Below are 9,931 nucleotides of genomic sequence, written 5' to 3'. Positions count from 1 at the left end.
GACTTAGATGTTACAATAAAAGTTTATATGGTAGATTAAGAAGTATACCTATTATCTTTGAACGGAAGCACAAAAAAATCACAGAAAAAATAACTATGACAAAAGCAGCAAGGAAGAGAAAGAGAACCTAAACATATTCACATCCAATTCACATCCATGAATCCAAGATTCATGAAAGTGTAATAAACCAATGCATTTGCTTGGTGTGGAAGTTATAATGATTTTGGAAAGCAAAAATAAAATGGTCAGAAATGCAGAGATGGGAACAACAGCTATTTAAATATTGGGTACTTATGTATACTGGATGACAGTGATGTACAGAATCATTGGCCGTGTCCTCAGGGGATTTTCTAGTGTAGAGGAGATGATGATGTACCTGTTAGAAATGTGACATTGTATTCTCAAGTAATGGGAAAGTCTCAGAGTTGGAAAGGACCTTATAGGTCATGTAATCCAAGAACCTGCACAATTTAATCCCTCAAGGCCTCAGTTATATCTCATCTGTGAAAAGATGGTTTAGACACTGGAAATTTCTAAGGTCCCCTTCAGTTCTAAAGTCCATGATTCATCATTTTTCCTGATTTGTATATGAGCAGGAATCCCTATGACAAGATCAGTGGTAAGGGATTATCTTGTTCTCACTTGAAGACTTTTAGTGATACAGAACTTGTTGCTTCTGGAGGCAGCCCATTACAGTTTTGAACAAATCAAATTATTAGGAAGTTATTCCTTATAACAAACCTCAAACTGCCTAGCTGTTAAATTAAATGAAATATTTCTTCTTTCTTTCTTTTGGTGTTTGGTATCATGGGCTAGGCTTAATTCAGTTTAAATTGGTTTAAAAGCAATGGGATATTCAGAGATCACTTAATATAATAGAAATTACTTTCCCAGGATAATAGGACAATACAAATAAGATATTCTGTGTAAGGTTCAGAAGATGGCAAATTAGACAAAAAAAAGCTTTTCCCCTCCATTTCATCTTTTACCATAGCAAGCAGCCAAATTGGGTCAGAAAAGATAGTCTCTGGGACAGTGGGAATTCTAGTTAGGATGGGGCAGCTAGGTGACACAGTGAATAGACCTCTTTACCTAAAGTCAAGAAAACCTGAATTCATATTTGATTTCAGACATTTACTAGCTGAGTGACCCTAACAAGTCATTTAGCCCTGTTTGCCTCAGTTTCCCCATATGTAAAGTGAACAGGAGAGGCAAATGTACAGTTTCTTGACCAAGAAAACTCCAGATGGGGTTATAAAGAATTGAACATAGGGTGAAATACTGTATGATGAACAATTCCTTTGTGCTCTATGATATTGTTTCTATAAATGTGACCCAAGGTTTTATAGCTGTTGCTTTTTTGTGGGGCTGGGGGACAGGAGGCTATCTTGTAATACAATCAACTCACAGGGAGTTTATAATCTACTAAAACCCTTAGCATTCTACTTATGAACTGCTGTTCATCCATACTTCTCTTACTCTATATCTGGGTAGTTGTGCGCTATGATATGTAGGACAAAGTACTATATACTAGTTGTACAGACCATAAGTGTAAATAAAGTTGCATAAAGGAAAAATTAGTGTAAACTGTACAGGGAAAGTTTAGTGACCTGAAATTGAAGGATGCTTAGGCAAGACAAGACAATGAACATTTATTAAGTTCTTGTTATGTGCTCAGTACTATGTTGTGTAAAGCACTAGACAAAGAATGATAGTACATTTCCTCAAGGAACTTGTGCTACATAGTAGTATGTATAGTCTGTGCTTTGTTATAGGCAAAAAAACTCCCCCAAAATAAATGACCATAAAGTATTTTAAAATTTACCATTCCTATAAAAAGATATGAAGTCTGTATAAAAAATAATCAAGCTCAACCTTCTATCAATCAATTCATAAAAAAAAATATTAAATACCTACTATGTGTCAGTCATTTGCTAGGTTCTAGGAATACAGAGTCAAAAGGGTATTTTAGGGAGGAGGGAGGGCATAAATAGTTGAAGACATAAGTAAAAATTTCATGTAGAAGGTGGTTCTTAAGAATAATCTTGAAGCAAGTAAGGATTGTATAAGGCTGCAGGGAAGGAGGAGTTAATGGAAATGGCTGCAGTGAAGAAGGAATTAATGGAGATGGGATATGAAAAGTTCAAAAAGGTCAGTTGAGTTAATTAGTCACTCAACAAGTATTAAATACTTTCTATGTGCCAGATACCATAGAGGATACTAGAATTAAAGGAAAAAATTGGAAAAAAAAATACACAGTAGTTAAATATAAATTATTTGGGGAGGGGACAGAGGAAGGGAGCAGAAAAGAGCCTTTATGGAAAGTAAGGTGTGAGCTGAAATCTTGAAGAAATGAGATTTTATACGGTAGTTCATTCTAGGCATGGGGAAAAGTTGGGGCAGAGACCATTCTCCTTCAGGTATCTCTCCTAAAGAGAGATCATGGAATATAAGGGGGGCGGGGGGGAGAGGAGAGAACAGTTTGACTGAATCCCATAAATTGAGAACAAGAGTAAAAATAATATCAGACATTTAGATTTAGCTTTAAATATGAAAGAAGGGTTTCTTTTTTGTTGTTACTGATGTTTCTTAAGAAAAAATCATTTTGGTAGCTATGTGAAGGTTGAATTAACATAACATGAGATTTCACAGGATTAGAGTTGTATGTAGATCTAGATGAGAACTTTGAACTCATCATCTCCAATCCCTTTTACAAATGAGATAAATGAAATCAAGAGAGATTAAATCTCTTGTCCAGGGTAAATATTGAAGGTAGTGATTATCTGCATCAGAATTTGCATCCAGGTCTTCCTCACTCCAAATCACTATGCCATACTATTGCTTCCTTTATGAGACAGTAAGAAGCCATTTCAGTAATCCATTCAAGAAGTGAGGAAAGCCTGAACTTAATGTGATGTGTATGAGAGTAAATGGAAATGGAAATTAAGAGATATTACTGGGATAGTATGGTCAGGCTTGGCAAATGATGAATTATGTAGGACGGGGGGGGAGAAAGGAGTGAAAGAGAATGTGGTTTGAAGGATTATTGTGCTCTCAGTAGCTTCAATGTTTATAACACCCTACAACAATGACCCATGTAACAATAGTTATAAAGACAGAACCTGAAGTCCATTTGGAATCATCAAAGACATTACATACTGGCATGTGTACATGTGTATGCACATGCGTGTTTATATGTCTACATATGTGCATGTATGGGTATTGTATTTGTATGTATGTTTGTGTTGTAAGAGTAAGTGTATGTATACACAGGTTTATATATATACTGTGCATATATGTATGCACTGTATTCAGTTGCAAGTATACACATATATGTATGCATTATGTGTATAAGTTTATTTACCTGTACTTGTGTGTATACATATATATGGATGCACATATGTGTCTAGTTTGGGGTAGAGACATAGTTTTATGGATGGACTTGGGTTTGCCTTATATATTATGACACAAAGTCATAAATTTTTTCTATTTCTAATATTGATATAGCATCATAAGATTTGCAAAGCTCTTTACATATATTAACACATTAGTTCCTTATAGCACGAGTTCAACCCTAGAAGAATTTCATTAGTGTGGTAACTTAACTCTTCCAGAACAAATTAACACTCCCTTCACATCTTAGTAACTGATGGTCCTTTGGTGACAGACCTCTACAGACTTAGTAAGTTGCTTTTTAGACAACACAGGCCTGTACTCAAAGCCCTTGCAGGCTGGCAAGATCAGAGAATCACAAGTATCATAATCATAGGATTCCAAGTTGTAAAGGACTTCAGAGATGATCAAGTCCTCTCCAAAGACCCCAGAGGAGGGCCAGAGCAAAGAGTGATTTGCTAAGCTCACCCAGGTAGTGAATTAGTCAAACTGGGATTTGAACTTAGATGATGAAGTTCTAGATCCAGTGTTCTTTTCTCATGATGCTTCTGGAGAGAGCTTTGTAGTCTTTTGTCAAAGCCTTAAACAATTCAGAGTGTGGTTACATACCAAAACCTTAGCAAGTCTCTGAACCTCTAAAGCAACCCAGGCAATTCTCTAAGTCTATAAGTTGAAGAGAATGAGGGAGGGTAAAAGTGTAGTGGATAGAGCCCTGAGTTCAAATGTGGCCTCGACACTTAATAATTGTTTGACTCTGGGCAAGTCACTTAACCCCAGTTGCTTCAGAAAAAAAGAGAAAGATAAAAATGAGAAAGGAAAGAAAGAAAAGAGGGAGGAAAGAAAGAAAAAGAAGGGAAAGAAGGAAGAAAGAAAAGAAGAAAGGAAGGAAAGAAAAGGAAGGAGGGAAGGAAGGAAGAAAGAAAGAAAGGAAAAAGAAGGAAGGAAAAGAAAAAGAAGTCCACCAGTATTAATAGAGATGTTTCTTTACTGAAAATTCTCTTTGCCAATGAAGTAATTGTTTCTGTTCAACAGACAAAAAGACTTCAGAGTCATCACCATATCATGATGAAGCAGATAAGTGGTGCAAATAGATAGAGTGAAGAACTTCAAGTCAAAAACAAAACCAACTCAGTTCAAAACTGCTTTTGTCATTTAATATGAACTATATAACTTTGGATAAGACATTTAACTCTGTGACTCAATTTCCTTATCTGTTAAAAAAAATGAGGATAATATAATCTACTTCAAAGGATTGTTGTGATAATCAAATGAATTGACACATAAAACACTTCATAAACTGCAGTGAACTTATGTATTAGCAAACTTAATGTGAATAGAACATAAACATCTACACATAAGGAAACATGAACACAATAAAAAGAAGGTTGCATAATTCTGGAAGTTCTGCACACATAGAACATATGTTCAAAAGTTTAGGATATATTTTTCTTTGGACTGGAAACTTTTTAGAAAATACTGTTCTCTACCTAATAGACCCCATCTCTAGGAAGAGTGAGGCCCCCATCTTTTATTTTTATTTTTATTGTCATATCTCTCTCTCACTCTTCCCTTTAAAAATCTCAGTAGTCTGACAGCTTCCAACTGGTGTATTTAATGTTTTGTCCTCTAGAATGCTTATAGAAAAAATAACACATGGTCCTTTCTATCCATGTAGATTTCAAATTCCAATGATTATGTGAAATAGTTAAAATAATACAGTAAAATCTTTACTATTTGTCAATGAAGTATTTAATTTATACTCCATTATCTTGTCTTTAGTTTAAGATGCTAATAACTTGATAACATTAGGAGGAATTGAGGGCTAGATTGGGTTAAAAAAGCAGAATAAGATAGCCATGACATATCTGAGAAAAGACCAGAAGTCTGCAATGGATAAAATTAGCTTCATCCCCAGTTTAAAACTCTAGAAAAGTCAAGCAGATATTTGAACTTCAGTGGGGAAAAGAAGAAGGAGGAGGAGGAAGAGGAGGAACAGGAGAAGGAGGAGGAGGAGGAGGAAGAAGAAGGAAGAAGAAGAAATGTGGGTAATTAGAGTTAATTCAAATGTTGATCGTAATTGAATTCCTAGAGGACCACATCTTTCTCCATTAATGCTTGGCAGGAATGTGCTAATTGTGGCTGAGTTAGATATGTCCAACAATGCAGAAAAGACGAAAATTCACTGACAGCAGAACAGCTAAGAAATTCTTGATCTGTCCTACTGATCTTTCCATTTCTCCAAAAAAAAAAAAAAAAAAAATGAAAGAATCAACTAGGGTCATTGATCTTTTGCCTATGAGAAGAGCAGATGGTTGAAGAACTAAAAATGATGAGATACTATGAGATCAAGGGGGAAATATTCATTCCACCTTGAAATCTATTATAGAGTAGAAAAAAAATTGGGGTGATAGGACATTTCACCTTCATTTTGAGGGGTAGCTACAAAATGTGTTCAGAAAAAAATTAGGTAGGATAGAATGCCTCCATGGGTAGAAGGCCTAAAAGGGAGAAGAAATTCCCAAGAATGAAATTCTGAAGATAAACCAAAATTATTTGTATGAGGAGGAATAATGATAATACTCATGATAATCAAAACTAAAATTTATGTAGCACTTATTTTGTCTTAGGCACTGTGCTAAGCACTGTATATCTTATTTAATCCTCAGAACAACCCTGAGAAGTAGGTGTTACTATTATTCTTGATTTACAGATAAGGAAATTGAATAAGTTAAGTGACTTGCCTCTTAATCACACAGCTAGTGAATGTCTGAAGTCAAATTTGAATTCAGAATTCCTAACTCCAGGCCTGTTTTTTTCTCTTTGCCTGGTGCATTACTTAGCTGATAAATCACTAAGAGCACGTTTTAATAAAAATGGCTCTGTTGACTAATATGGTCCTATAAAAAGTTCACTGACAAGACCAAATTATTGAGGATAAAAAAAAAAAAATAAAAAAAGTAATAAGAATAGTGAGAATAGTCTGGTGTAATTCTCTGGAGTCAGGAAAAACTAGGTTAAAATTCTGCCCCTGTCATATACATGACTTTTGGCAGCCTATTTAAATTCTAAGAGTACAGGCAACATTGCAGAGTAGGTGTCAGTTCCTTTGATGAAAGGAGTTTCCTATCAGAATATCCATATACCAATAAAACAACAGAAGTTCCATCCAAAAAAAAAATGTAATTTCAAGAGCAGTACAGCTCCAATTTTGAGGAAGAGATTCCTCTTCATTCTCCTAACCCCAAAAGATCTGAGGCAAATGAATAGTTCATGATTCAAAAAGAAAAACAAAGTAAGGATAACAGGATAAACACAGTAAATGGTATAGAAGAGAATGCTAAGGCAGAACTGATCCACTCTCATTTTGTTTGAAATTGTTTTTACATACAAATGGGAAAACATACATATTTTTTAAATGGGCCACGGAAAGTTAATGCCGTTTGTTTTTGTCAGGTTAGATAGATTTATAGATCAAGGCATTGTAAACACAGTAACTAGAAATTTCAGTAGAATATTTTAACAAAATCTTTCATGTCATTCTTTAAAAACCAATTGAGACATGGGTGAGGTTATAATAGTACATTTAGGTATACTCAAACCTGGTTTAATGGTCATACTCAATAATCGATGTCCACTCTATGAAGTGGCTAGTGGTTCTAGGGCTCTGTTTTTGACTCTTTACACAGTTCAATGTAGTCACCTTGGACTTTCTAAATTAGGGCTTTGATGACTGGGGAAAGAGTGAGACTGAAAACTTTGCTCAGCTCTGCCTTACTTAAATCAAATTTGCAAACAAATCAAAATATTTCTTTTTCTATTTTTTGGGGGAGAAATGGAAAGATCAGTAGGATAGGTCAAGAATTTCTTAGCTGTTCTGCTGTCAGTGAATTTTTGTCTTTTCTGCATTGTTGGACATATCTAACTCAGCTTGAGGATAATCCCCAAGCAGATTTATTTTCCCTACTGACTCTTTTCTGGAAATAATTCACCCCTTTGTGATGTCATTGGTCCTCTTCAAGAATAAAGAAAAAACAACATAGTGTTCTGTACTTTACATTGATGACTTGGTGAAGGTATACATAAAAATTTATAGTTTTGGCATGAAGTTGGGAAGAAAGTTAACATATTGTATGATAAAGCCAAGTCTAAAGAAGACCAGAAACTTTGGAAGAAAGGTTAAAAGTATAAATTCTTATTTTTAATCATTTTAAAATAAGTATTCTGAAAGAGTTATAATTTACTTAATTTCTTTCTTCTTCTCACTGTACCCAGGACAATATCTGTACCACTGTCTATGGTGACATGGCAATCAAAATATGCTTATTCTGAGTATCATTTGTCATATAGCATTTGGATCATTTATCAGATAATAGGATTTGATTTTGGAAGGAATCTAACATCATTCAGTGAAATCTTCTCATTTTACAGATAAACCTGAGATGCAGGAGACTATCTGTAAATTGCTCCAGGTTATTAAAGATAACAAAAAGTAAAATAAGGATTTATATACAGATCTTTTCTTTCATTTTTAGCACTCTATCCAATGAACCATAATGCTCCTTTTCTGCTTTTCTACTTTTCACTGAAAATTGTGAATGAAGCAGTTGAAACTAGCAAAATGCAAAACAGACATTTTCAGCATTTTTTCCTGGCCAACACCTGTCAGCTTCCCCTAAAGACTTTATTTGTTACTGCAGTGTCATTCAATTGAGAGGTTACTTGCAAATGAAACTCAATCTTTTTCTGTTGCAATTCTTTCTTTGGAAAATAAACAAATTCAAAATGGTGTTTAGGATGAGGCTTTTTTTTTTTTTTTTTTTTTTTTTTTTTTAAGAGGAAGTGAGTGAGTGCTCATTCTTTTTCAGTGAACCATATAGAGGACTTAAAAAAAAGTTATTCCACCATTCTTGGGAGAGTTCACTTTGAGGATAATCCCCAAGCAGATTTATTTTCCCTACTGACTCTTTTCTGGAAATAATTCACCCCAGAGAACAACTTTCTCATCCTAGATTGGTCCACAGTTGAAGTAACTTGCACTGATAAGGACTAAAAAGTCACTTATGGAAAGTATAAAAACTTTTTTAAGGAGATTAAAAAATACTTTCACCTGGGGTCTGCTGACTTTGTCCCAAAGTGACCTAAGTATGTCCCACAAAGACACTAGCTATCATCCACAGTGAGATGAAGAGGACTATTAAATTAAATTAAATTAAAGCTGGAAATGTAGGTAGGAACAAAATGACCTTAAATGGTATGAATGAAGCCTGACTTTGGATTTAAGACAAAGATCAGGGTTAAAGTCCCTATTATGTCCCTTATTACCCATATCACCATGGGCAAGTCATTTAAATTTTTTAATATCTGGTTTCTTCCTCTATAAAACTAAGGGATTGGGTCTCTTAGGTTTCTTTGATCTCTAAATCCCTAAGTATTGGAAATGTCAGATTAAGGAATTTTTATTTTGTTCTAGTTACATTTGAGGAGCCACTGAACATTTAAAAGTATAACAAATAATTGCTATCTATCAGAGGTGGGATATCAAGGGGGGAAAGCATTGAAGCAGGTAAAGTTCCATGGTAAAAGAAAGAGGACTTCACTATTCTAATTCAGCTCCCTTTTCCCTTCAGCCCTATGACCCCCTTTTCCTATCAGTGACTGCTTTTCTGAACCCCCATTTTGAGGAAGAGATTCCTATTCATTTTCTTAGGACTTCCACCACCATGCAAAGGTACCAACCTCACCTCACTCCTCTTCCCCGACATTGGTTATAAGTTCTCTTTTCCCATTAGAATATAAATTGCTTGTGGACAGGGACTTTCTGTTGGCCTGTTTTTATGTCTTTCCTAATTAGCATAGTTCATAGGACCTAGTAAGCACTTTATAAATGCTTATTGACTCTGATTTACAATTAGGTAACTTGATTATAAATATTAGCTCTGCTAATTCCTACATTGGACAAATCATAACTTCTCTGGGTCCCAGTTCATTCATCTGTAAATCATTTCTAAGGTCATCTCTAGCTCTATACCTTATAATATTTAAAACCAAAAAATGGATTCAATGTGTCTGTTCAAAATAAAACTTAATTATTCACACCTTTCAGATTGTCTAAGATGACAGGAAAAGATAATGATGAATATTGGAGATGTGGGAAAATTGGAACATTAATGAATTGTTGGTAGAGTTGTGAATCCATCCGACTATTCTGGAGGGCAAAGGACTATAAAACTGTGCATGTCCTTTGATCCTGCAGTGTTTCTGCTGAGTCTGTATCCCAAAGAGATCATAAAAAGGGAAAAGGCCCACATGTGCAAAAATGTTTGTAGCAGCCCTTTTTGTGGTGGCAAGGAACTGAAAAGTAAGTGGATGCCCATCAGTTGGAGAATGACTGAATAAGTTATGATATACAAAAGTAATAGAGTATTTTTGTTTTCTAAGAAATTATGAATAGGCTGATTTTATTAAGGTCTGGAGAGACTGACATGAACTGATATCAAGTGGAAGGAGTAGAACCAAAGAGAGCATTGTACACAGCAAC

Source organism: Sarcophilus harrisii, chromosome 1, assembly GCF_902635505.1.
Source record: "Sarcophilus harrisii chromosome 1, mSarHar1.11, whole genome shotgun sequence".
Classification (NCBI taxonomy): domain Eukaryota; kingdom Metazoa; phylum Chordata; class Mammalia; order Dasyuromorphia; family Dasyuridae; genus Sarcophilus; species Sarcophilus harrisii.
The sequence above is the reverse complement of the archived record's forward strand: the minus strand, read 5'-3'. Positions refer to the sequence as shown.